We start from the raw sequence: 27,786 nt of genomic DNA, 5'->3' as shown, positions 1-27,786 counted from the left end.
TTCCAAAAGGCATTCGATAAGGTGCCACACAAAAGGTTACTGCAGAAGAAAAAGGTACGCGGAGTCAGAGGAAATGTATTAGCATGGATAGAGAATTGGCTGGCTAACAGAAAGCAGAGAGTCGGGATAAATGGGTCCTTTTCGGGTTGGAAATCGGTGGTTAGTGGTGTGCCACAGGGATCGGTGCTGAGACCACAACTGTTTACAATATACATAGATGACCTGGAAGAGGAGACAGAGTGTAGTGTAACAAAATTTGCAGATGACACAAAGATTAGTGGGAAAGCGGGTTGTGTAGAGGACACAGAGAGGCTGCAAAGAGATTTAGATAGGTTAAGCGAATGGGCTAAGGTTTGGCAGATGGAATACAATATCGGAAAGTGTGAGGTCATCCACCTTGGGAAAAAAAACAGTAAAAGGGAATATTATTTGAATGGGGAGAAATTACAACATGCTGCGGTGCAGAGGGACCTGGAGGTCCTTGTGCATGAATCCCAAAAAGTTAGTTTGCAGGTGCAGCAGGTAATCAGAAAGGCGAATGGAATGTTGGCCTTCATTGCGAGAGGGATGGAGTACAAAAGCAGGGAGGTCTTGCTGCAACTTTATAAGGTATTGGTAAGGCCGCACCTGGAGTACTGCGTGCAGTTTTGGCCACCTTACTTAAGGAAGGATATACTAGCTTTGGAAGGGGTACAGAGACGATTCACTAAGCTATTCCAGAAATGAGGGGGTTACCTTATGATGATAGATTGAGTAGACTGGGTCTTTACTCGTTGGAGTTCAGAAGGATGAGGGGTGATCTTATTGAAACATTTTAAATCATGAAAGGGATAGACAAGATAGAGGCAGAGAGGTTGTTTCCACTGGTAGGGGAGACTAGAACTAGGGGGCACAGCCTCAAAATACGGAGGAGCCAATTTAAAACCGAGTTGAGAAAGAATTTCTTCTCCCAGAGGGTTGTGAATCTGTGGAATTCTCTGCCCAAGGAAGCAGTTGAGGCTAGCTCATTGAATGTTTTCAAGTCAAAGATAGATAGATTTTTAACCAATAAGGGAATTAAGGGTTACGGGGAGAGGGTAGGTAAGTGGAGCTGAGTCCACGACCAGATCAGCCATGATCTTATTGAATGGTGGAGCAGGCTCAAGGGGCTAGATGGCCTACTCCTGTTCCTAATTCTTATGCTCTTATGTTCTTATGTCCTGCTGCAACTGTATCGGGTATTGGTGAGGATGCACCTGGAGTACTGCGTGCAGTTTTGGTCACCTTACTTAAGGAAGGATATACTAGCTTTGGAGGGGTACAGAGACGATTCACTAGGCTGATTCCGGAGATGAAGGGGTTACCTTATGATGACAGATTGAGTAGACTGGGTCTTTACTCGTTGGAGTTCAGAAGGATGAGGGGTGATCTTATAGAAACATTTAAAATAATGAAAAGGATAGACAAGATAAAGGCAGAGAGGTTGTTTCCACTGGTCGGGGAGACTAGAACTAGAGGGCACAGCCTCAAAATACGGGGGAGCCAATTTAAAACCGAGTTGAGAAGGAATTTCTTCTCCCAGAGGGTTGTGAATCTGTAGAATTCTCTGCCCAAGGAAGCAGTTGAGGCTAGCTCATTGAATGTATTCAAGTCACAGATAGATAGATTTTTAACCAATTAGGGAATTAAGGGTTATGGGGAGCGGGCGGGTAAGTGGAGCTGAGTCCACGACCAGATCAGCCATGGTCTTGTTGAATGGCGGAATAGGCTCGAGGGGCTAGATGGCCTACTCCTGTTCCTAATTCTTATGTTCTTATGTAAGTTCCAGTCTGTGTTCTATTCGTCTTTTCTTGTAAAACTGGGGGATAGATATATCCCCAAAAAAAGGCTCCGTTATCTCCCATAAAATCTCTTGGTCTCTGTTTAAACCGTTCTGTCCATTGATTTTCAAATGTCTCCTTTGTCAGCAATAATTCGATTGGGTTGTGAGAATGTGCTATCACTGGTTTTGCATTGTTTTAGGGTTGTCCAGTTTCCTGACCATGATTTCCATTGTGCTTGATTGGGTAATTCGATTATCTCTTAGGGGGTGAATAGTTCACCCAAGACTGTCTGGGATCTCTAATACACGAATTTGCTTCAGAGGATGGCCCCACCTCCTGTATTTGATAACTCTTTTTCACAGCCAAAATGTTGTAGAATCTTAAAATTGATATGCTCCTTCCCATAGATGTTTAGGGGATCTCAAGCTTCTGTAATTTATGTCCATTTTGAATTCCCTTTCCTGTGAGTCCAAACACTGGGGTGGGGGGTTGGGATGGGGGGGTCTCCATGAATGCATTCCCTTTTATCCCCACAGGCTTCGTCTGCCCCTTTAAAATCATTTTAAAAGCCCAGAAAGGGATTATTTTCCTCTGCAGAGGAAAGGTACCTGGAATCTTTGTGAGATATTGGTAACTTCTACAGTGGTAGCCTTTGCTGTTATGAAAGATCTCAGGATTGTTATGCGATGCCCACAAAGCCACATTGGAGCAGTCAATGGCGCCCTATACAGTGGGGAATCCTACTATCCTGGCAAAGCCACACGTACGCTTGTCCTGCTTCTCTCTGGCGATAGGGAAGGAAATGTTATCTCGTCTCCTACTGTAGAGAGCCTCTGTGATCTTACAGATTTAGCGATGGATGGCGAAAAGCATTATGTTAACTACGCCTCCTATTCCAGACTGGAAGGATCTGCTAGTGAAGAAATTGAGGGTGACGGTGACCTTGGCAGCCACTGACAGAGCCGTGGTCACCCTGATCTGAGGCTGGAGGTCTGGTTGCAGGAGGTGGCAGAGTTCTGTGACCACCACATGGGTGAAGCGGAGCATTCTAATATACTGCTCCTCTTTTAATTGGAGGTAGGAGAAGTGCTCTCAGAATACACTCGACGGGTAAGGCCTCCTGTTGAGAGCCCTGATGGCCCTCCTCCCTCTGGCCACATGTTTCAATCTTCCTCACTCCTCCACTCCCTCGGCTATAGATCCTGGAAGGCGAGGTCAATGGCGCGTGCAGCCCCCATTTGTTGTGTATCAGTAAAGCATGCACTCTCATGTTCCGCCACCAGGGAGCGCATCCCCTGAAGTCCCAAGGGTTCCCAGCATCCCTTGGGAGCACTGTATATAAGCCGGCCCCTGAGGCCTGTTCCTCACTCTGGAGTGTCTTATTAAAGACTGAGGTCACTGTTACTTTAACCTCCCTGTGTGCAGTCTCATCTGTGTTAGGAACAGAACAACTGTCGATGAGTATACAAATCCAATGCAAAGATGCAGCAAACTGTGGGCATCCTGGAGAAGTTCTTGGAGGGTGAGGACTGGGAAGCCTAAGTTGAACGGTTAGAGCAGTACTTTGTAGCCAACGAGCTGGACGGAGAAGGAAGCGCTGCAAAAAGGAGAGCGGTCCTCCTCACAGTCTGCGGGGCACCGACCTACAGCCTCATGAAAAATCTTCTGGCTCCGGTGAAACCCACAGATAAGTCGTATGAGGAGCTGTGTACACTGGTTCTGGAGTACCTTAACCCGAGGCATAGCGTGCTGATGGCGAGGTATCGGTTCAAAACGTGCCAGCGACCTGAAGGTCAGGAAGTGGCGAGCTACGTCACCGAGCTCAGGCGTCTTGCAGGACAATGTGAGTTTGATGGCGACCTGGAACAAATGCTCAGAGACTTTTTTGTACAGGGCATTGGCCATGAGACCATCCTACGAAAACTTTTGACTGTAGAGACACCGACCCTCAGTAAGGCCATTGCGATAGCACAGGGAGGAGCAGCGTCAGCGGCAGTCCGGGGTCAGCGGCAGTTGGTGAGCGAGCAGTGCGGGGAGGAGGAACAAGAAATCAAAAAGTGACGTCACAGTCAAGCTGGTAAGTGGTTGGCTGATCGGCTGGTGAGTATATCTCTTTGATTTTGTGTTCTAATAGATAAGAGGATAAATTACTAAATAGCTGTTTAGTGTGTGTAGTGGGAGTCAGTGTTTTTGCTGGATAATTTAAGGGTAACTCGTGGGATGGCAGGGCAGCTCGTTCAAATGGAATGCAACACCTGTGCCATGTGGGAATTCCTGGATGCTTCCCGCAACGGGGATGACCACATATGCAGGAAGTGTCTCCAGCTCCTCCAACTCGAGCGCCGAGTCTCGGAGCTTGAGCGAGGACTGGAGACACTGAGGAGCATCCGAGAGAACGAGAGGTACGTGGATAGCTCATTTCAGGCGTTGGTCACCCCACAGATTAAAAGGGTACAGGAGGAAAGGGAATGGGTAACCGTCGCACACAAGAGTATGACGAGGCAGGTAGTGCAGAAGTCCCCTGAGGCTATCCCACTCTCCAACCGGTACTCTATTCTGACTACTGACGAGGGCGGTGATGCCTCTGGGGAGTGCAGCCAGTGCCAAGTCCATAGCACCGTGGGTGGCTCAGCTGCACAGGGGGGGAGGAAGAAGACGGGAAGGGCTATAGTGATAGGAGATTCAATAGTTAGGGGAGCAGATAGGTGCTTCTGCGGCAACAAAAGTGACATCAGGATGGTGTGTTGCCTCCCTGGTGCAAGGGTCAATTATGTCACTGAGCGACTGCAGGGCATTCTGGGGAGGGAAGGAGAACAGCCAGTGGTTGTGGTCCACATTGGTACCAACGACATAGGTAGAAAGAGGGGTGAGGTCCTGAAAGCTGAGTTTAGGGAACTAGGAGTAAGATTGAAAGCCAGGACCTCAAAGGTGGTAATCTCGGGATTACTGCCAGTGCCACGTACTAGTGAGGGTAGAAATAGGAAGGCTAGTCAGATAAATACATGGCTGGGGCATTGGTGAAAGAGGGAGGGCTTTAGTTTCCCGAACAATTGGGACCGCTTCTGGGGTAGGTGGGACCTGTACAAGTCGGACAGGTTACACCTCAACAGAGACGGGACCAATGTTCTTGCGGGTGGTTTTGATAGTGCGGTTGGAAGGGCTTTAAACTAGCTTGGCAGGGGGATGGGAACCCAGGAGAGGGCTCTGAGCTAGTCAGAGTGGGTGAGAGCTCAGATGAACAGAACTCCAAGAAAGGATGCAAAAGGCAGGAGGCAACAGAGCAGAGTAGCACTGGGGTAAGTGTAAACCACAAGGTGATAGGAAGGGACAATATGTATCAATATAAAGGGGCTGCAGGAGGGGTCAAAACTAAAAATCATGGTTTAAAAACTAGTATTAAAACACTTTACCTAAACGCACGCAGCATTCGAAACAAAGTAAATGAGTTGACGGCACAAATCATTACAAACGGGTATGATTTGGTGGCCATTGCAGAAACGTGGTTGCAGGATGGCCAAGACTGGGAATTAAACATACAGGGGTATCTGACAATTTGGAAAGATAGACAAGAAGGGAAAGGAAGTGGGGTAGCTCTGTTAATAAAGGATGATATCAGGGCAGTTGTGAGAGATGATATTGGCTCGAATGAACAAAATGTTGAATCATTGTGAGTGGAGATTAGAGATAGTAAGGGGAAAAAGTCACTGGTGGGCGTAGTTTATAGGCCCCCAAATAATAACTTCACGGTGGGGCGGACAATAATCAAGGGAATAATAGAGGCATGTGTAAAAGGAACGGCAGTAATCATGGGGGATTTTAACCTACATATCGATTGGTCAAATCAAATCGCATGGGGTAGCCTTGAGGAGGAATTCATAGAATGCATACGGGATTGTTTCTTAGAACAGTATGTTACAGAAGCTACAAGAGAGCAAACTATCTTAGATCTGGTCCTGTGAAATGAGACAGGAATAATAAACGATCTCCAAGTAAAAGATCTTCTCGGAATGAGTGATCACAGTATGGTTGAATTTGTAATACAGATTGAGGGTAAGGAAGTAGTGTCTCAAACGAGCATACTATGCTTAAACAAAGGGGACTACAGTGGGATGAGGGCAGAGTTGGTGAAAGTAGACTGGAAACACAGACTAAACGGTGGCACAATTGAGGAATAGTGGAGGACTTTTAAGGAGCTCTTTCATAGTGCTCAACAAAAATATATTCCAGTGAAAAAGAAGGGCGGTAAGAGAAGGGATAACCAGCCGTGGATAACCAAGGAAATAAAGGAGAGTATCAAATTAAAAGCCAATGCGTATAAGGTGGCCAAGGTTGGTGGGAAACTAGAAGATTGGGAACATTTTAAACGACAGCAAAGAATGACTAAGAAAGCAATAAAGAAAGGAAAGATAGATTACGAAAGTAAACTTGCGCAAAACATAAAAACCGATAGTAAAAGCTTTTACCGATATATAAAACGGAAAAGAGTGACTAAAGTAAATGTTGGTCCCTTAGAAGATGAGAAGGGGGATTTAATGTGGAAATGGCTGAGACCTTAAACAATTATTTTGCTTCGGTCTTCACAGTTGATGACACAAAAACCATGCCAAAAATTGCTGGTCACGGGAATGTGGGAAGGGAGAACCTGGAGATAATCACTATCACTAAGGGGGATAGTGCTGGACAGGCTAATGGGACTCAAGGTAGACAAGTCCCCTGGTCCTGATGAAATGCATCTCAGGGTATTAAAAGAGATGGTGGAAGTTATAGCAGATGCACTCGTTATAATCTACCAAAATTCTCTGGACTCTGGGGAGGTACCATCGGATTGGAAAGCAGCTAATGTAACGCCTCTGTTTAAAAAGAGGGGGCAGACAAAAGGCAGGTAACTATAGGCCGGTTAGTTTAACATCTGTAATGGGGAAATTGCTTGAAGCTATAATTAAGGAAGAAATAGCGGGACATCTAGATAGGAATAGTGCAATCAAGCAAACGCAACATGGATTCATGAAGGGGAAATCATGTTTAACGAATTTACTGGAATTCTTTGAGGATATAACGAGCATGGTGGATAGAGGTGTACCGATGGATGTGGTGTATTTAGATTTCCAAAAGGCATTCGATAAGGTGCCACACAAAAGGTTACTGCAGAAGAAAAAGGTACGCGGAGTCAGAGGAAATGTATTAGCATGGATAGAGAATTGGCTGGCTAACAGAAAGCAGAGAGTCGGGATAAATGGGTCCTTTTCGGGTTGGAAATCGGTGGTTAGTGGTGTGCCACAGGGATCGGTGCTGAGACCACAACTGTTTACAATATACATAGATGACCTGGAAGAGGGAACAGAGTGTAGTGTAACAAAATTTGCAGATGACACAAAGATTAGTGGGAAAGTGGGTTGTGTAGAGGACACAGAGAGGCTGCAAAGAGATTTAGATAGGTTAAGCGAATGGGCTAAGGTTTGGCAGATGGAATACAATGTCGGAAAATGTGAGGCCATCTACCTTGGGAAAAAAAACAGGAAAAGGGAATATTATTTGAATGGGAGAAATTACAACATGCTGTGGTGCAAAGGGACCTGGAGGTCCTTGTGCATGAATCCCAAAAAGTTAGTTTGCAGGTGCAGCAGGTAATCAGGAAGGCGAATGGAATGTTGGCCTTCATTGCGAGAGGGATGGAGTACAAAAGCAGGGAGGTCCTCCTGCAACTGTACAAGGTATTGGTGAGGCCGCACCTGGAGTACTGTGTGCAGTTTTGGTCACCTTACTTAAGGAAGGAAATACTAGCTTTGTAGGGGGTACAGAGATGATTCACTAGGCTGATTCCGGAGATGAGGAGGTCACCTTATGATGACAGATTGAGTAGACTGGATCTTTACTCGTTGGAGTTCAGAAGGATGAGGGGTGATCTTATAGAAACATTTAAAATAATGAAAGGGATAGACAAGATAGAGGCAGAGAGGTTGTTTCCACTAGTCAGGGAGACTAGAACTAGGGGGCACGCCTCAAAATATGTGGGAGCCAATTTAAAACCAAGTTGAGAAGGAATTTCTTCTCCCAGAGGGTTGTGAATCTGTGGAATTCTCTGCCCAAGGAAGCAATTGAGGCTAGCTCATTGAATGTATTCAAATCACAGATTGATAGATTTTTGACCAATAAGGGAATTAAGGGTTATGGGGAGCGGGCGGGTAAGTGGAGCTGAGTCCACGGCCAGATCAGCCATGATCTTGTTGGGTGGCGGAGCAGGCTCGAGGTGCTAGATGGCCTACTCCTGTTCCTAATGTTATGTAGGTGTTTATGTCCACCAGTGATAACACCAAAAAATCTCTCAGCACACAAGTGCTAGCAATGTTCATAAATTAACTGGAACTGTGTTTGTGAGCAGAAATGTACAGGGCAGAAACCACGAGTCTGCAAATGCCAGCAGGCCTCAGGTGACCCAGATGACTGATAGTCCGCAACAAAGGAGGAATGCAAGGCAATTCACACCTTGTTGGCGTTGTGGAGGCTTCTTCATTCTGCTTCAAAGGGTATGTTTACAAGAGCTGTGGAACAATGGGGCACCTCCAACGAGCTAGCAGATGAGCTGCAAGCTCTGCAAAGCCTGCTAACCACCACGTGGCAGAGGAAGATCGGTCCATGGTGGATCAAAACAATTTTGAGCCTCAGAGAGAGGAGGCAGATGCTGAAGTAAACGGGGTGCACAAATGTTCGACGAAATGTCCACCTATAATACTAAACATAAAATTGAATGGCTTACCCGTAGCCATGGAACTGGACACTGGCGCTAGCCAATCCATCATGAGTAAAACGATGTTTGAGAGAATGTGGTGCAACGAGGCACTCAGACCAGCCCTGAGCCCCATTCACAAGAAACAGAGAATGTACACCAAAGAGCTTATCACTGTCCTGGGCAGCGCCATGGTCAAGATCACCTACGAGGGCACAGTGCATGAACTGCCACTCTGGATTGTCCCGGACGATGGCCCCACACTGCTTGGAAGGAGCTGGCTGGGCAAAATCCGCTGGAACTGGGATGACATCCGAGCACTATCACATGTCGATGAGGCCTCATGTACCCAGGTTCTCAACAAATTTCCTTCCCTTTTTGAGCCAGGCATTGGAAACTTTTCCAGGGCTAAGGTATGGATCCACTTGGTCCCAGAGGCACGACCCATTCAGCACAAGGCGCGAACGGTACCTCACATGATGAGGGAGAGAGTGGAAATCGAGCTGGACAGGCTGTAACGCGAGGGCATCATCTCCCCAGTGGAATTCAGTGAGTGGGCCAGCCCGATTGTTCCAGTACTCAAAAGTGATGGCATGGTCAGGATTATAAAGTAACTATTGATCGTTTCTCGCTACATGTCCAATACCTGCTACCTAAGGCAGACGACCTATTTGCGACGCTGGCAGGAGGCAAGACGTTCACCAAGCTCGACCTGACTTCGGCCTACATGACGCAGGAGCTGGAGGAGTCTTCAAAAGGCCTCACCTGCATCAACACGCACAAGGGACTGGTCATCTAAAACAGATGCCCGTTTGGAATTCAGTCGGCTGCAGCGATCTTCCAGAGAAACATGGAGAGCCTACTCAAGTTGGTACCATGCATGGTAGTTTTTCAGGACGACATATTGGTCACAGGTCGGGACACCGCCGAGCACCTACAAAACCTGGAGGAGGTCCTCCAACGACTGGATCACGTCGGGCTGTGGCTGAAGAGGTCGAAATGCATCTTCATGGCAACAGAAGTGGAGTTTTTGGGGAGAAAGATCGTGGCAGACGGCATTCGGCCCACAGATGCCAAGACAGAGGCTATCAGGAACACGTCCAGGCCACAGAACGTCACGGAGCTGCGGTCGTTCCTGGGACTCCTCAACTATTTTGGTAATTTCCTACCAGGTTAAGCACCCTCTTAGAGCCCCGACATGTGTTATTGCACAAAGGTGAGAACTTGGTATGGGGAAAAAACAAAGTAATTGCTTTTGAGAAAGCCAAAAACATTTTATGCTCCAACAAGCTGCTTGTATTGTATAACCCGTGTAAAAGCCTTGTGATTGCATGTGATGCATCGTTGTACGGAGTCGGGTGTGTATTACAACAAGCTAACGTTGTGGGGAAGTTGCAACCTGTCGCCTCTGCTTCCAGGAGCTTGTCTAAGGCCGAGAGGGTCTACAGCATGATTGAGAAAGAGGCATTAGCATGTGTGTTCGGGGTAAAGAAAATGCATCAGTACCTGTTTGGCCTCAAATTTGAGCTGGAAACCGATCACAATCCCCTCATATGCCTGTTTGCTGAAAACAAGGGGATAAATAATAACGCCTCAGCCCGCATACAAAGGTGGGCACTAACGCTATCAGCGTATAACTATACCATCCGCTACAGGCCAGGCACCGAGAACTGTGCGGATGCTCTCAGTCGGCTACCATTGCTCACCACGGGGGTGGAAATGGCGCAGCCTGCAAACTTGTTGATGGTGGCGCAGCCCGCAGACTTGTTGATGGTCATGGAAGCGTTTGAAAATGATAAATCACCTGTCACGGACTGCCAGATTACGACTTGGACCAGCCAAGATCCTCTGCTGTCCCTAGTAAAAAACTGTGTACTGCATGGGAGCTGGGCCAGCATCCCCGTTGAAATGTAAAAGCTAATCAACCTGTTCCAGCGGTGAAAGGACGAGCTGTCCAATCAGGCAAACTGCCTGTTGTGGGGTAACCACGTAGTGCTACCCAAAAAGGGCAGGGAGACGTTCATCTTGGATCTCCACAGCACACACCCGGGTATAGTAATGATGAAAGCGATAGCCAGATCCCACGTGTTCGACTCTGAATTGGAGTCCTGTGTATGGCAATACCGCGTGTGTGCTCAGTTGAGCAACGTGCCCAGAGAGGCACCACTAAGTTTGTTGTCCTGGCCCTCCAGACCATGGTCGAGGATCCATGTCGACTATGCGGGCCCGTTTCTTGGTAAAATGTTCCTGGTGGTGGTGGATGCTTTTTCAAAATGGATTGAATGTGAAATAATGTCGGGAAGCACCGCCATTGCCACCATTGAAATCCTGAGGGCCATGTTTGCCACCCACGGCCTGCCTGACATACTGGTCAGTGACAACGGGCCATGTTTCACCAGTGCCGAATTTAAAGAATTCGTGACCCGCAATGGGATCAAACATGTCACCTCGGCCCCGTTTAAACCAGCCTCCAATGGGCAGGCAGAGCGGGCAGTACAAACAATCAAACAGAGCCTTAAACGACTCACAGAAGGCTCACTCCAAACCCGCCTGTCCCGAGTACTGCTCAGCTACCACACGAGACCCCACTCGCTCACAGGGGTGCCCCCGGCTGAGCTACTCATGCAAAGGACACTTAAAACCAGACACTCACTGGTTCACCACAACCTGCATGATCAGGTAGAGAGCAGGCGGCAGCAACAAAATGTAAATGATGGTCGCGCCACTGTGTCACGGGAAATTGATCTCAATGACTCTGTGTATGTGCTAAACTATGGACATGGTCCCAAGTGGATCGCGGGCACGGTGATAGAGAAGGGAGTAGGGTGTTTGTAGTCAAACTAGACAATGGACAAATTTGCAGAAAGCACCTGGACCAAACGAGGCTGCGGTTCACAGACTGCCCTGAACAACCCACAGCAGACACCACCTTTTTCGAGCCCACAACACACACCCAAAGGATCAATGACACCACGCCGGACCTGGAAATCGAACCCATCACGCCCAACAGCCCAGCAAGGCCAGGCTCACCCAGTAGCCCTGCAGGGCCAACAACACGCCAGCCCAGCGAGGGCACTGCCAACACACCAGAACAGACATTTGTACCGAGGCGGTCCACCAGGGAAAGAAAGGCTCCCGACCGCCTCACCTTGTAAATAGTTTTCACTTTGACTTGGGGGGGAGTGATGTTGTGTATCTGTAAAGCATGCACTCCCATGTTCTGCCACCAGGGAGCACATCCCCTGAAGTCCCAAGGGATCCCAGCATTCCTTGGGAGCATTCCTGTATATAAGCCGGCCCCTAAGGCAGTTCCTCATTCTGGAGTGTCTTATTAAAGACTGAGGTCACTGTTACTTTAACCTCCCTGTGTGCAGTCTCATCTGTGTTAGGAGCACAACAGCATTAATGTAACCAAGTGTAGTAGTTTGATTTTTTTAAGACTAAATGTAGCTACTTTTTAGTTGCCATTACATTCCTGATACTAAATAATCTTGAAATCATGGAATGAGACTGTCACACTATGTGAAACTGACAAGAAAGCACTGAAACTCCACAAACCTACAGCTGCGATTCATTACTGATGATCCCTTTGAATAATGTCCCAGGAGCCGGTTTCCTGTCGCTGTTTCCTCCAGGCACTAAGGTACTTGGCGGCAATCAATTTTGCAGATTGAGTGGTTAGTGTGCGTTGCACATGCGCTGACGTCATGATCCACCTGGGGTTGAGGTTCCTGACAATAACTGTTCGCGCCGGCGCTGCAGGAGAGCCAGATTTGGCTGGATAATGCTCTAGCACCTCATTAGCGCCATCAGCCATGTTCATATTGAATGGCGGTGCAGACTCAAAGGGCCGAATGGCCTACAACTGCTCCTATTTTCTATGTTTCTAAGGTACCGAATTGTTTCCCCAATGATTCTTTCATCGGTAACTAGCATCAAGTATGCCTGCTCGGTTGTAATGTCTTGTATGATTACTAGCTTGCTGACATTGTCTGGACTCGTACTTGAAGCTCTAGAACAAGGTGGAGTGTGTACATGACACGTGTAAGTGAAGGAGCATTGGAGATGCATGGCAGCATGCCAATAAGGTAGTCATTGGAGATGTCAAAGTCTTCGAGGAGTGCTTTCAACAAATTTAGGGGTTGGGGCTGATTTTCTTGGTTGCCACCCCCCGCTCCCCGCCCCCCTCCACCCCTGCCCTGATACTGTACAGGCACATCACACCCAAGAGCTCTATGCCTGTCCAGTCTAACCCTGTACAATTTTACTGCAGCAGGGTTTTAATATGATCCAGTCGACTCACTAGTGCAAGTCCACCATCAGCAGGGCTTTATATTGGCAAAAGGAGCACAGATGCCAGCCTGCTTTCCAACCTCAGGGCCTTCTGAATGTTGCTTAAAAGCCCCAAGATGTAAAGATCTGGTGGATACAACTTGTTGCACCTACCCTTGGGGTCCTCTTCAGCTTACTGCTGGCCTCCTCAGACCCTCCAATCTGAGGATGATGCTGGCATAACTTCCTGAGGCATTCTTATGCCCCTGATCAACAGCGAGATAAAATTGAGACGGGGGCTGAGAACACCCCTCCTAACTGAATGCCAGGCCTGCACCTACTGCAGGTGCAGATGGAGCTTAGAGGAATTCCCGGGCCAAAGTAAAGTGGGTGGCTACCTCGTGTAAATGGGTGTCCGGTTTTTTTTGAGAGTGTGCAATAGCTTTATTATGACTCCACGGTTACCTCAGGCAGACAGTGCGAGTTACAGCAGAGAGGAACAAAAAGGGGCACTGCACTCCCAACAGAGCATTCTAAACCTATTCCAGTCGCTCGCCTCCTCCTCCATTCCATCAACATGTGCAGCATCAAGAGACATTTAGACCAATGCAGGTTGAAGCTATTTTTCTATTGGTAACTGTGACTCGAGAGGAAAATAAATAGATAGAGCAGTTTCGTAGTCCAAGAATTCGTTGGTGTGGGCGGGTGGGATGGAAGGCGATTGCTGAACAATGCGGAGGGCCTACAGCCAGAGAAGCTGTGTATGTTGCCTTTTTCCTGATCTATGCGTATAGGAAATACATGTTCCTCCAGAGCCGAGGTCAGAAAAATCAGCACATATAGCTTTATATTGGATTTATCAATAAATATTTGTTTGTTACAAATTTGTACTGACACTGCTTCAGTGACTTTTGTACTCATATCTGTGTTTTAATGCAGCAGTAATTAAATCAACTTGATTTTGATCGATAGACAAGAAAACTTAAATGACCTCAGACAGCTTTACTTTTAAACTTAGAAACCTTCACTCTCACAGATTTATAAATGTTTTCACTGCCACAACAATAATCAATAAATTCTATAAATTTAGGTCTTGCATCTAGCTATGGTGACCGAGATTGAAATAGATGCTATACTTTTCTCCAAATTTAAAATGAAAGACCAGATGCAATCTAAGAGAATACAGGATCACGTGTTAAGATAAAGGCTTTTTTGATTTGAGCTGTGATTGGAATAGTGGAGATCACAAGATATCAACACCTGTGCTGACATCTTGTGATCTTCATTATTTCAACTGTAAGTTACACCTCAGCACTGTATAGCAGATGCTTAACACCATTGTATTTGAAAAAAGATCACTGTGCTAGTTGTCTACAGCTGTTGCTTCCCATAAATTTATATTAAGGAATAGTAACTCTTTTGTTATGTGTTGTTTGATCGTGATTGATTGATGGTCGGCACTTCATGCCAAATTTTGCTTTATAAACTGGGAGACTTTGAAGAGTATCTTGAAAAGTTCACCTAAAAGCCTCTAGAAGAGTCCAAGAAATTCAGATTCTGCACCAGAAGATGGTTGAGAAAACCTGAAAGGACTGATTACTGCTGAAGGCAGAAACTTGAACTGGATAAAGTTAAACCTGTGTGCAAACAGCGTTGGTTTATTATGTGAAGAAGCAACATGTCGATCTCTGAAGACATTCCAGATGTACAACAACAACTTGCCTTTATATAGTAATTTTAATGCAAACAAAGTCCCAAGGCACAAGTCCCAATCATGTATTTTAAAACATTGCTTTGTACATCAGGGCCTCAACAGAAACCCTGCCATCCCTTCCCCACGATGGATGGGAGGAGGCTGGGGGGGGAGGTTTAATGCTTAAAAACACGGAACCCGACCCCAATCTGATGCGTTCACGCCTGCCACCATTGTTACAGTGGAGAGTAGCATGTCGTGCGAATGGCCCATCTTGGAGAGACATTGGCATATTTAAATCAGGCTCCCACGATGCAGTTGGGATCAAGAATTAAATTTAACTGCTGCCAGCCTTGTTTCCCAAAATGAAAGGGCGCAAAATGAAGACAGGAACTATCGGCTCCAGAAGGTATGTGTTTTTTATAGCACTGCTTGTGCACCAGGAGATGCAGGAGTGCTTCCCCTGGCCCCTAAAGGAAGCCTTTGGCCTGCCTTCTGCTGCTCACGGCCTTTCACTGGTCCCTCCCTGCTGCAAATCGGCACCCACCGCCAAGCTCTGATCTACAGCCTGTCCCACCATCGCCTGCCCCACCATCACCTGCCCCACCATCACCAATCCTCCGCCCAAGCCTTGATCTTCAGTCCCCAGCAATTCCCTGCTGCTGCTGCTGGTTTTTCCACCCAGCAGTGGCCAGACGGTCAATGAAGCCAGCTGGCAGGCAGGAAATAGAAAAAACATATATAAACTCAGCGGGACCTCTGCATCCCCAGCTTTGCTGGGTTTTGTTATGTCTTGAATAAAGAGTTAGGCCAGATACTGCAAGCTCAAAGTAAGGTGTGACCGTTGTCCTTTATTACAGGTCTCAGAATGCCCTCCAGCCTGTGAGGCCTCGTTATGTACAGGTACTCTCAAGGGATTGTGGGATCCCTTGGGACTCCAGTGGATGAGCCCCCTGGTGATTAAACATGGTATTTACAGGTTTACATATATAACAACACTCCCCCCGCAAAGTCAGTAGTGTAACTATTTACAATGTGAGTCAATCTGGAGCCTTCCTTTCCCTGGTTGATCGTCTTGGTGCAAATGCTGGTTTTGGTGAGTTGTTTGTTGGGCCCTTGCTGGGCTGCTGCGCAGTTGGCCTTGCTGGGCAAGTGGGTGTGGTTAGTCCTGCTGGGCTGCTGTGGGTGATGGGTTTTGCTTCGTGGTCAACCGCTGGGTCGGTTGCCACTTGTGTGTGTGTTGGAGGGTCGAAAAAGATAGAGTCTATTGTGGGTTGTTCTGGATAGTCTGTAAATCTGAGTTTGGTTTGGTCCAAGTGTTTCCTGCAGGTGAGTCCATTTGAAACTTTGACCTGAAACACCCTACTCCCCACTTTGGCCACGACGGTGCCGGGAAGCCACTTGGGACCTTGTCCATAGTTCAACACAAATATAGGATCATTAATCTCGATTTTGCGTGACACATTTGCGCGATCATGATATGTATTCTGTTGAAGCTGCCTGCTCTCTACCTGTTCATGTAGATCAGTGTGGACTAACGAGAGCCTTGTCTTAAGTGCCCTTTTCATGAGCAGTTCAGCGGAGAGAACCCCAGTGAGCGAGTGGGATCTTGTGCGGTAACTAAGCAGGATTCGGGATAAGCGAGTCTGCAGTGAGCCTTCAGTTACCCTCTTCAAGCTCTGTTTGATTGTTTGCACTGCTCACTTTACCTGACCGTTAGATGCTGGTTTAAACGGGGAAGATATGACATATTTGATCCCATTGCAGGTCATGAACTCTTTGAACTCGGCACTGGTAAAGCACGGCCCATTGTCACTTACAAGGACATCAGGCAGGCCGTGCGTGGCAAACATGGCCCGCAGGCTTTCAATGGTGGCAGCGGACATGCTTGCCGACATTATCACACATTCAATCCATTTGGAGTATGCATCTACAACCACTAGGAACATTTTTCAAAAGAATGGGCCTGCATAGTTGACATGGACCCTGGACCATGGTTTGGAAGGCCAGGACCATAAACTTAGTGGCGCCTCCCTGGGTGCATTGCTTAACTGTGACCATGTATTACATTTGTGCACGCAAGACTCTAAGTCTGCATCGATACCGGGTCACCACACGTGGTATCTGGCTATCGCTTTCATCATTATGATGCCTGGGTGGGTGCTGTGGGGGTCACTGATGAAGGTGTCCCTGCCCTTTTTTGGCACCACTACTCGATTCCCCATAGGAGACAGTCTGCCTGTATAGACATTTCATCTCTGCGCCGCTGGTACGGCTTTATTTCTCTAACGGGATCAACTCCCATGGAGCACACAGTTTTTTACTAAGGACAGTAAGGGATCCTGGCTCGTCCAGGTTCTAATCTGTTGGGCGGTAACAGGTGATTGCTCACTCTCGAATGCTTCCATTACCATAACTAAATCTGCAGGCTGTGCCATCTCCATCCTGGTGGTGGGAAATGGTATCCTACTGAGAGCATCGGCACGATTTTCTGTGCCTGTCCTGTGGCGGATGGCGTAGTTGTATGCAGACAACGTGAGCGCCCATCTCTGGATGCGTGCCGATGTATTCATATTCATCCCCTTACTTTCAGAAAAGTGGCTTATAGTCAGTTTTCAATTCAAATTGGAGCCCAAACAGATATTGATGCATTTTCTTTACCCCATAAACACATGCTAACGCTTCTTTTTCGATCATGCTGTAGGCCATCTCAGCCTTAGACAGATTTCTGGATGAAACATAGAAACATAGAAAATAGGTGCAGGAGTAGACCATTCGGCCCTTCGAGCCTGCACCACCATTTGATAAGATCATGGCTGATCATTCCCTCAGTACCCCTTTCCTGCTTTCTCTCCATACCCCTTGATCCCCGCGAGCCAGTCCATTATGAGCAAAAAGACTTTTGATAAATTGTGGTGCAGCAAGGCCTCAAGGCCAGTCCTGACTCCCATTTGTACTAAACTGAGAGCGTACACAAAGGAACTGATTCCCGTAATCAGGAGTGCTACCATAAAGGTCTCCTACGATGGAGTGGTGCACAAATTACAACTCTGGGTGGTACAGGGCGATGGCCCCACGCTGTTCGGCAGGAACTGGCTGGGAAAGATACGCTGGAACTGAGACGATGTCCAAGCGCTCTCGTCCGTTGACGACACTTCGTGTGCCCAGGTCTTAAACAAGTTCCCCTCGCTGTTCGAACCGGGCATCGGGAAGTTCCAAGGAGCAAAAGTGCAGATCCACTTGATGCCGGGGGGCACGACCCATCCATCACAAGGCGAGAGCAGTACCATACATGATGAGAGAGCGGGTGGAGATCAAACTGGACAGGCTGCAATGAGAGGGCATAATTTCGCCGATCGAATTCAACGAGTGGGCCAGTCCGATTGTTTCAGTCCTCAAGGAAGACGACACCGTCAGAATCTGTGGTGATTACAAAGTAACTATCAATCGTTTCTCCCTGCAGGATCAATACCCGCTACCAAAGGCAGGCGACCTATTTGCGACACTGGTGGGAGGAAAAATGTTCACGAAGCTGGACTTGACCTTGGTCTACATGACGCAGGAGCTGGAGGAATCTTCGAAAGGCTTCACCTGCATCAACACGCACATTTACAACAGATGCCCGTTTGGGATTCGATTGGCCGCGGCGATATGCCAGAGGAACATGGAAAGCTTGCTGAAGTCGGTCCCTCGCACCGTGGTCTTCCAGGACGATATCTTGGTTACAGGTCGGGACACCGTCGAGCACCAGCATAACCTGGAGGAGGTTCTTAGTCGGCTTAATCGTGTGGGGCTCAGGTTAAAACGCTCGAAGTGTGTTTTTCTGGCACCTGAAGTGGAGTTCCTGGGGTGAAGAATCATGGTGGACGGCATCAGGCCCACCGATTCAAAGACGGAGGCAATCAAGAACGCACCGAGACCACAGAACGTGACGGAGCTGCGGTCGTTTCTAGGACTCCTGAACTACTTTGGTAACTTCTTACCGGGTCTTAGCACATTGTTACAACCACTGCACTCTTTACTGCATAAAGGAGATAAATGGGTATGGGGTAAAAGCCAAGAAAATGACTTTGAGAAAGCTAGGAAACTGTTATGCTCAAACAAATTGCTTGTGTTGTATGATCTATGTAAGCGTTTGGTACTAGCATGTGATGCATCGTCATATGGTGTCGGGTGTGTATTGCAACAAGCTAATGAATTTGGGAAATTGCAATCGATTGCTTATGCAGACTGGATCAACTGGGCCTTTATACATTGGGGTTTAGAAGGATGAGAGGGGAGCTCATAGAAACATATAAGATTCTGACGGGACGGGACAGGTTAGATGCGGGTAGAATGTTCCCGATGTTGGGGAAGTCCAGAACCAGGGGACACAGACTTAGGATAAGGGGTAGGCCATTTAGGACTGAGATGAGAAGAAACTTCACTCAGAGAGTTGTTAACCTGTGGAATTCCCTGCCACAGAGAGTTGTTGATGCCAGTTCATTGGATATATTCAAGAGGGAGTTAGATATGACACTGGAAGTCCATTTAGTTCAATCTTCAGCATTATCGGGAGACACTTTGTGGTAAATGTGTGCACCCCATATATCTCTGCCTCCTCAGTCTGAGGCTCTGGTTCGTCGTGATCCACCGTGGATCTGTCCTCCTGTGCAATATGGTGGTTTGCAGGATTAACAGGGTTTGCAACTCGCCTGCACATACGTTGGAAGTGTCCCATTGTTCCACAGCCCTTGCAAACGTATCTTTTGAAGCGGCATGAATGGAAACCATGATCACCCCTGCAACGCCAACAAGGTGTTAATGGCCTTGCATTCACCACCCTTGATGGTGGGCTCTGAGTCACCTGCCGACGTGCAGCTGTGGGCATGTAGCTCCTGTCCTGTTCATTACGATTCGAAAACAACATTACTTTATTCACAGTACTTGCAACAGCAAGTTTAGTACAAATGGGAGTCAGGACTGGCTGCACCACAATTTATCGAAAGTCTTTTTGCTCATAATGGACTGGTGATGAATGCCTGGGCTATCGCTATGGCTTTACTCAAGGTTGGGGTCTCTACAGTCAAAAGTTTGCCAAGTATTATTTCATGGCCAATGCCAAGTACAAAGAAGTCCCTGAGCATGTGCTCCAAGTGTCCTTCAAATTCGCAATGTCCTGCAAGGCGCCTTAGCTCGGCGACGTAGTTCACCACTTCCTGGCCTTCGGGAGGATGGGGGGGCGGGGCTTGTGTGGGGGGAGCATGCTGTGTTGGTGGCTGTCAAAGTGACCACAGGCCTTAATGTCTTGGCCAGTGGCTCCTTTCAGTCTGTTGCGGGGGACACCAACTGTATATCCCGGTGCGCTGAATTAAACAGGTCACCTTCCTCATTGAGCTCAACAGTAAACATGAGAGAGCTCGATGATTTGTAGCAGTGGCTGGTTTTCCTCACATGCAGGGTATCATTGACTGCACACATATTACTATCAGAGGTACCAGAATACCACGAGTAGCGTTTGTCAATAGAAAAGCTTACCACTCCATTAATGTCTAGCTAGTCTCCGATCACAGGAGCAGGCTCATGCAAGTTTGTGAATGGTACCCAAGCAGCTGTCATGATGCATTTATCTTGTGAAAGTCTACCACCCCCCCAATATTTGACCATAGTAAAATAGTTACTGGAGGACAAGGGATATCCCCTACACACATAGCTCATCACACCCCTTTGCAATCTCACCACGCCTCAGCAACTCAGGTAAGATCAAAGCCTGGGACCATCAGGATCATTATTGAACATGCCATAGTGAAGCAGAGGTTTAGGTGCCTTGACAAGTCTAGGAGTCATGACAATATGCCCCATAAAGACTCATCCTAGTATTGTGCTGTATCCTGCACAACCTCACCATATAGAGAGGTCTGCATTTGGAAGATGCAGAACAGCAAAAGCAGCAAACCTTGTCGGGTGAGGAAGATCGGAGGAAGGCAAGGATGCAGTGGAAGTAGGGAGACCACCTCAGCAAAAGATGTGAGATCAGCTAATTGCTCAGCGATTCCACTCACCTACTCATTCTCCTGCCCTGAAAACTTACATGGAGCTCCTCTGCATTAACAGTCCTTGTTACGTCCTTCACCACTCCCTTAATCCTGCATTAAGGAACAGTCAAACCATTCAGACAACTGCTATATCAATAGGCAGACTCAGAACTTGCTATTGAATCACACTGTCGATCAAAATGCCAAATGTAATAAAGGTAATTGCCTTCTATTCATTTCTCACCCAAGTGTCATTTTTTGGTGCCTTTCTTATAAGAAAGTTTCTTAACTCTACTACTCCTATGATATGCTCCCCTAGTGGCTTCAATAATCATCATCATCATAGGCAGTCCCTCGAAACGAGGATGACTTGCTTCCATCCAAAAAGGGATGAGTTCACAGGTGTTTCAATGAAGGACCTAATATTCCAGGTCCTGAACTACATCTTGAAGGATGGAAGATGCCTGTACATGGATTTTTTTAACGTGGGGTGGCCGTTGCACACCAGCCACCACACGAGCTTGACAGAGCTAGGTCTTGATCCACTGGCAAGGATTAGCCAAGACGACTGGAGACCAGCTCTGCTGCATGGGCCTAGTGCGCACACATATCGCAGAGTGGGCTGGCCCATGCTGCCCCTGGGCCCTTCCCTCTTTTGGCCCAGAATTCACGCCTCTCCCAGGCCCTGATCACATCCTTGTACATTCTCTCATCACGCCTTCACCCCGTGTGCTGCCCCTGGGCCCTTCCCTCTTTTGGCCCAGAATTCACGCCTCTCCCAGGCCCTGATCACATCCTTGTACATTCTCTCATCACGCCTTCACCCCGTTTTATGATTTGGACCGCACGTTCCGTCTGGCCATTGGAAGCCGGCTTGAACGGCGCTGTCCTGACATGTTTGATGCCATTACCCGACATGAACTCCCGGAATTTATAGCTAGTGAAACACGGGCTATTGTCGCTAACTAGGATGTCCGGCAAGCTGTGGGTCGCAAAGACCGCACGCAGACTCTCCACTCTGGTGGATATCGTGCACGAATTCAATATGATGCACTCGATCCATTTCGAGTACGCATCAACAAAAATGAGAAACATTTTTCCCATGAACGGGCCCGCGTAGTCTATGTGAATGCGTGACCATGGCTTGGTGGGCCAGGTCACGGGCTGAGAGGGGTCTCCCTGGGGGCATTGCCCAGCTGGGCACACGTCTTGCACCTGCAAACACAGTGTTCCAGGTCCGCATCAATTCCCGGCCACCATACATGTGACCGGGCAATGGCCTTCATAAGCACTATGCCTGGGTGCTCGCTGTGGAGTTCCCTGATGAATGCTTCCCTATCCCACTGGGACATGACTACCCGGCTGCCCCAGAGTAGGCAGTCGGCTTGGATGGAGAGTTCATCCATCCGTCTGTGAAACGGTCTGACCTCTTCAGGGCATGCTCCGTGTGCGGGCGCCCAATCCCCAGTCAGAACACATTTCTTAATCAGAGATAGGAGGGGATCTCTGTTTGTCCAGGTTTTGATCTGGTGGGCTGTGATGGGGGAGCCTGTGCTGCCAAAGACATCGACAGCCATGACCATCTCCGCGTTTTTCTCCGCTGTCCCCTCAGTGGTGGCCAGTGGAAGCCTGCTGAGCGCGTCAGCGCAATTTTCGATGCCTGGCCGGTGCCATATGGTGTAGTCATATGCAGCCAGCATGAGAGCCCATCGCTGTATGCGAGCTGACGTATTGGCATTGACAGCTTTGCTGTCGGACAACAGGGATGTTAACGGCTTGTGGTCCGTTTCTAACTCGAACCTTCTGCCAAAAAGGTACTGGTGCATCTTTTTCACCCTGTAGACACATGCGAGTGCTTCCTTTTTAACCATCCCATACCCCCTTTCTGCTTGGGAGAGCGACCTGGAGGCATAAGCCACAGGTTGGAGTTGACCCTCATCATTAATCTGCTGCAACACGCACCCAAATCCATAGGATGATGCATCGCATGTCAAAACCAATTTCTTACAGGGGTCGTACAGGGTCAATAACTTATTAGAACAAAGCAGGTTCCACGCCTGATTGAAAGCCCCTTCCTGACAGTCCCCCCAAAACAAATCGCAACTCTTACGCAGGAGCACATGTAACGGCTCCAGCAATGTACTTAAGTTCAGTAGAAAGTTCCCAAAATAGTTCAATAGTCCCAGCAATGACCGCAACTCTGATGTGTTGCCGGGCCTGGTCATGCGACGGATTGCCTCTGTTTTGGATTCGGTAGGCCGAATCCCATCTACGGCAACCCTCCTGCCCAAAAACTCGACCTCTGGGGCCAAAAACACACACTTGGGCTTCTTTAGTCGAAGGCCTACTCGGTCCAGTCGGCGTAGCACCTCCTCCAGGTTGTGGAGGTGTTCCTCGGTGTCTCGACCCGTGATAAGGATGTCATCCTGAAATACGATTGTTCCAGGGATGGATTTTAGCATGTTCCATGTTCCATGTTCCTCTGAAAGATAGCGGCTGCTGAACGAATGCCAAATGGACACCTGTTGTAGACAAACAGCCCCTTGTGCGTGGTGATGGTGGTCAGTAGCTTGGATTCTTCGGCCAGTTCCTGGGTCATGTAGGCCGAAGTGAGGTCCAACTTGGTGAGCAGCTTGCCGCCTGCCAGCATGGCAAAAAGATCCTCCGCTCTCGGAAGCGGGTATTGGTCCTGAAGGGACACTTGGTTGATGGTGGCCTTGTAGTCGCCACAGATCCTGACCGAGCCATCCGTTTTTAGAACAGGGACAATGGGACTTGCCCAGTCGCTGAATTCAATGGGCGAAATTATGCCCTCTCTTAGCAACCTGTCCAACTCACTCTCAATTTTCTCCCGCATCACATACGGCACAGCTCTGGCTTTGTGGTGCACTGGTGTGGCGTCCGGGGTGATGCGTATCCTTACTTTGGTGCCTCTGAAAGTCCCGACGCCAGGTTGAAATAATGACTCAAATTTTAGTAGGACCTGTGAGCATGAACTTCATTCCACAGATGAAATGGCGTGCACATCACCCCATTTCCAGTTCATCTCGGCTAGCCAGCTCCTCCCCAAAAGTGTGGGACCATTTCCCAGGACAATCCAGAGTGGCAGCCGGTTCTGAGATCCATTATGTGTGACCACCAACATTGCACTGCCTAGCACTGGGATGATCTCTTTGGTATACGTCTGTAATTGCGTGTCAATACATTCGAATTTGGGTCTGCTAGCTCTGAGTGGCCACAGTTTCTCGAATTGTTGGACACTCATACGTGACTGGCTGGCTCCATGCGTACCGGGGATGCCGTTTAACAGTACTCTCATCATCATAGGTGGCGTTTTTGTGTATGAGCTGTGGATGTTTGCCACCTGGACCCGCTGAACTTCAGCGTCCATTGCTGTGTCCCAGGCATACCCCTGCCTTACAGACCCCTCTTGTGATTCATCCACTTCATAAACCAGCCTCGCTGCAGGCTTCCTGCACATCCTGGCTAAATGTCCACTCAAGTTACAATTTCTGCAGATGAATTGTTGAAACCGGCAGGTCTTCGCAGCATGTTTGCCCCCGCACCTCCAGCACAAGCTGAGATTGTTGTGAACAAAAGAGCTGTTACCAGGCATTCCTCTCTGATTGTCTCTTTGATTACTCTTGAGCACTCTGTTTGTGGGTGTCAATGGTCCCATCCTGGGACGTATTGTCCCTTGTGATGGTGTAAATGTCCGTTCAACCTGCCATTGTCTCTGTTGCGGGCCCACCCTAGAGTATGTTACTGCCTGGTTGGTGTCGAATTGCCCTTGCCTGCCTGCGGGGTTCTGAGTCGCATTTACCATGTTAACTCCCTGCTCCATCGCCACGTTGGGAGCAGAGTTGCGCGCATATGTGATCTTGGTTTCCTCCTCCCCCGCCATGAAGGTTTGAGCCATCAACGCCACTGCTTCCAAGGTCAAGTCCTTGGTCTCAATTAGCTTCCTAAAAATCCCGGCGTGACCAATGCCCTCAATAAAGAAATCCTTTAACATCTCCCCCCTGCAGGCGTCCGTGAACTTACAGAGGTTGGCCAAGCGTCGAAGGTCCGCAACGAAGTTCAGTATGCTCTGCCCTTCCCGACGTCGGTAAGCGTATAGTATCGATGTCGGGCCATGTGTATACTACTCGCCGCTTTGAAGTGCTCACCGATCAGTTTGCTGAGCTCCTCGAAGGTCTTGTCCGCCAGCTTCTCGGGTGCGAGCAGGTCTTTCATCAGCGCATACGTCTTAGGTCCACAGCTGGTCAGTAGATGCGCCCTTTGCTTGTCAGCCGCTGCCGCTCCCAGCCAGTTCTTCGTGACAAAGCTCTGCTGGAGCCTGTCAATGACTTCATCTAACTCCTTTTTGAATATATTTAGTGAATTGGCCTCAACAACTTTCTGTGGTAGAGAATTCCACAGGTTCACCACTCTCTGAGTGAAGAAGTTTCTCCTCATCTCAGTCCTAAATGACTTACCACTTATCCTTAGACTGTGACCCCTGGTTCTGGACTTCCCCAACATTGGGAACATTCTTCCTGCATCTAACCTGTCTAAACCCATCAGAATTTTAAACATTTCTATGAGGTCCCCTCTCATTCTTCTGAACTCCAGTGAATACAAGCCCAGTTGATCCAGTCTTTCTTGATAGGTCAGTCCCGCCATCCCGGGAATCAGTCTGGTGAACCTTCGCTGCACTCCCTCAATAGCAAGAATGTCCTTCCTCAGGTTAGGAGACCAAAACTGTACACAATACTCCAGGTGTGGCCTCACCAAGGCCCTGTACAACTGTAGCAACACCTCCCTGCCCCTGTACTCAAATCCCCTCGCTATGAAGGCCAACATGCCATTTGCTTTCTTAACCGCCTGCTGTACCTGCATGCAAACCTTCAATGACTGATGTACCATGACACCCAGGTCTCGTTGCACCTCCCCTTTTCCTAATCTGTCACCATTCAGATAATAGTCTGTCTCTTTGTTTTTACCACCAAAGTGGATAACCTCACATTTATCCGCATTATATCCACCGTGGATCTGTCCTCCTCTGCAACATGGTGGTTTGCAGGTTTAACAGGCTTTGCAGCTCACCTGCACACTCGTTGGAGGTGTCCCATTGTTCCACAGCCCTTGCAAATGTACTCTTTGAAGTGGCATGAATGGAAACTATGATCACCCCCGCAGTGCCACCAAGGTGTTAATGGCCTTTCATTCATCACCCTTGATGGTGGACTCTGAGTCATCTGCGGACATGCAGCTGCAGGTATGTGTGACCTGCCCTGTACGTTATGATTCGAAAACAACATCACTTTGTTCACTGTACTTGTAGCAGCATTTGGATGCTGAGAGATTTGTTTTGTGTTGTCACTGGTGGCAATGAACGCCTGAGCTATCGCTATGGCCTCACTCAAGGATGGGGTCTCTACAGTCAAAAGTTTGCGAAGTATGATTTCATGGCCAATGCCAAGTAAGAAAAAGTCTCTCAGCATGTGCTCCAAATGTCCTTCAAAAATTCGCAATGTCCTGCAAGGTGTCTTAGCTCGGTGACATAACTCGCCACTTCCTGACCTTCAGACATTTTGTAGGTGTAGAACCGGTACTTCGTCATCAGAACGCTTTCTTTCGGGTTCAAATGCTCTTGGACCAGTGTGCACAAATCGTCGTACGATTTCTCCGTGGGTTTCGCTGGAGTGAGCAGATTCTTCATGAGGCCATACGTTGGTGCCCCACAGACGGTGAGGAGGATCGCCCTTTGTTTGGCAGTGCTCTCTTCCCCATCTATCTCGGCCACGAAGTATTGGTCGAGTCGCTCCACAAAAGTTTCCCAATCATCTCCCTCCGAGAATTTCTCCAGGATGCCCACTGTTCTCTGCATCTTTGGGTTCGCTATCTGTATCTCTTCGCCAATTGTTGTGTATGGAGAAAGAGTCAGACTGAACACTGTGAGCTCAAAGTAAAGTGTGACCTTCGTCTTTTATTGCAGGTCTCTAGAGTGCCTCTCCAACCTGTGAAGCCTCCTTAAATACCTGTGCTCCCAAGGGATTATGAGATCCCTTGGGACTCCAGGGGATGAGCCCTCCGGTGGCTGTACAGAGTAAATACAAGTCCACGTATATAACAGAAAGGGTAAGTGAAGATGTGTGGGGATTGTTCATATCGTACAGGTAGTGAGAGATAGAGAAGAAGGAAGATGGATTGTGGATAGGGAGTTGAGGAATGTAAAGCCATGTGTGTAAAATGCAAAGTGTGCAAGGAATGCTAGGATGTGAGAAGAAAATGCTGTTCATGTATGGTGTGAAGAGAGCAAAGGAAGAGGTGAGTGTGTTTGGAATTAGAAAGAGAGGTGTTGCCTTTGTGATTACATGCTGAAGGATGTGTTGGAGGGGAGGGAATTGTTGAAGTGGTGGTGGAGGGGTAAGAGGAGTGTTAGGTGTTGTTGAAAGACATGGAGAGGTGAAGGGTTGAAGAGCTGTATTCACGCTTACTGCACTGCACTTGTGAGGTCTTTCAACCTCTTCCTACATTGAAGCCAGGTCCTGGAGGTGATGCCGATGGCAATGATCCTGCCAGCCAGCACAAGCTGCTGGGAAAGAGCACCTCCCTCCTTACCTCCTCCTCCACCAGGATCTCCAGGGTGGCATCAGAAATCTTGAGGTGGGGCAGCCCTCCAGCTCATTTCTGTTGCCACCCTTGGATTCTACCATTGAAAATCAAAGCAGAGTATGTAACCTGACTTTAAGAGGTGCATCCCACCATAAATAGGCCTTGGGAGATCTGCTGTGTGATGTCGGCAGGCTGTCCAATTCCCACTGGGGCTTCTATAAATATTACACAAGCTGACAAGAAGATAATTTAAATCTTGTACAATTCCTCCTGCAACTATTTATTCCCACTCCAGTTTTGTTTGGTGTATCATATGACAATAATAGCATCTTGTCGTCTACACCTCAGCCTGACAAAAAGATTTACAAAGATACTTTATTGAAAACATGTCTTGTGCATACAACAGCTTTCTGTACAATATTTTCAATATAAATACTCAACACTTATTGATGGCTTTGTTTTAATGGTCAAGACCGAGCTTGTGACTTTGATGATAAACCAGTTAACTTGGTATTTTTTAAATAATCTTTCCTGTTTACTGCATTGACTTGTTTTGACTCTGGATGTTTATTGCTTGTAATTTTCATCTAAAACACTAGAGACCAGTCTTGCACTGATGTCCACAAGGCTGAAAGCTAATTATTTATCTTTTTTAAAGCATAGCATAATAGCCAAGGACAA

This window comes from Pristiophorus japonicus, chromosome 3, assembly GCF_044704955.1.
Source record: "Pristiophorus japonicus isolate sPriJap1 chromosome 3, sPriJap1.hap1, whole genome shotgun sequence".
In the NCBI taxonomy this organism is placed as follows: Eukaryota; Metazoa; Chordata; class Chondrichthyes; family Pristiophoridae; genus Pristiophorus; species Pristiophorus japonicus.
This window is presented reverse-complemented; position numbering follows the sequence as displayed.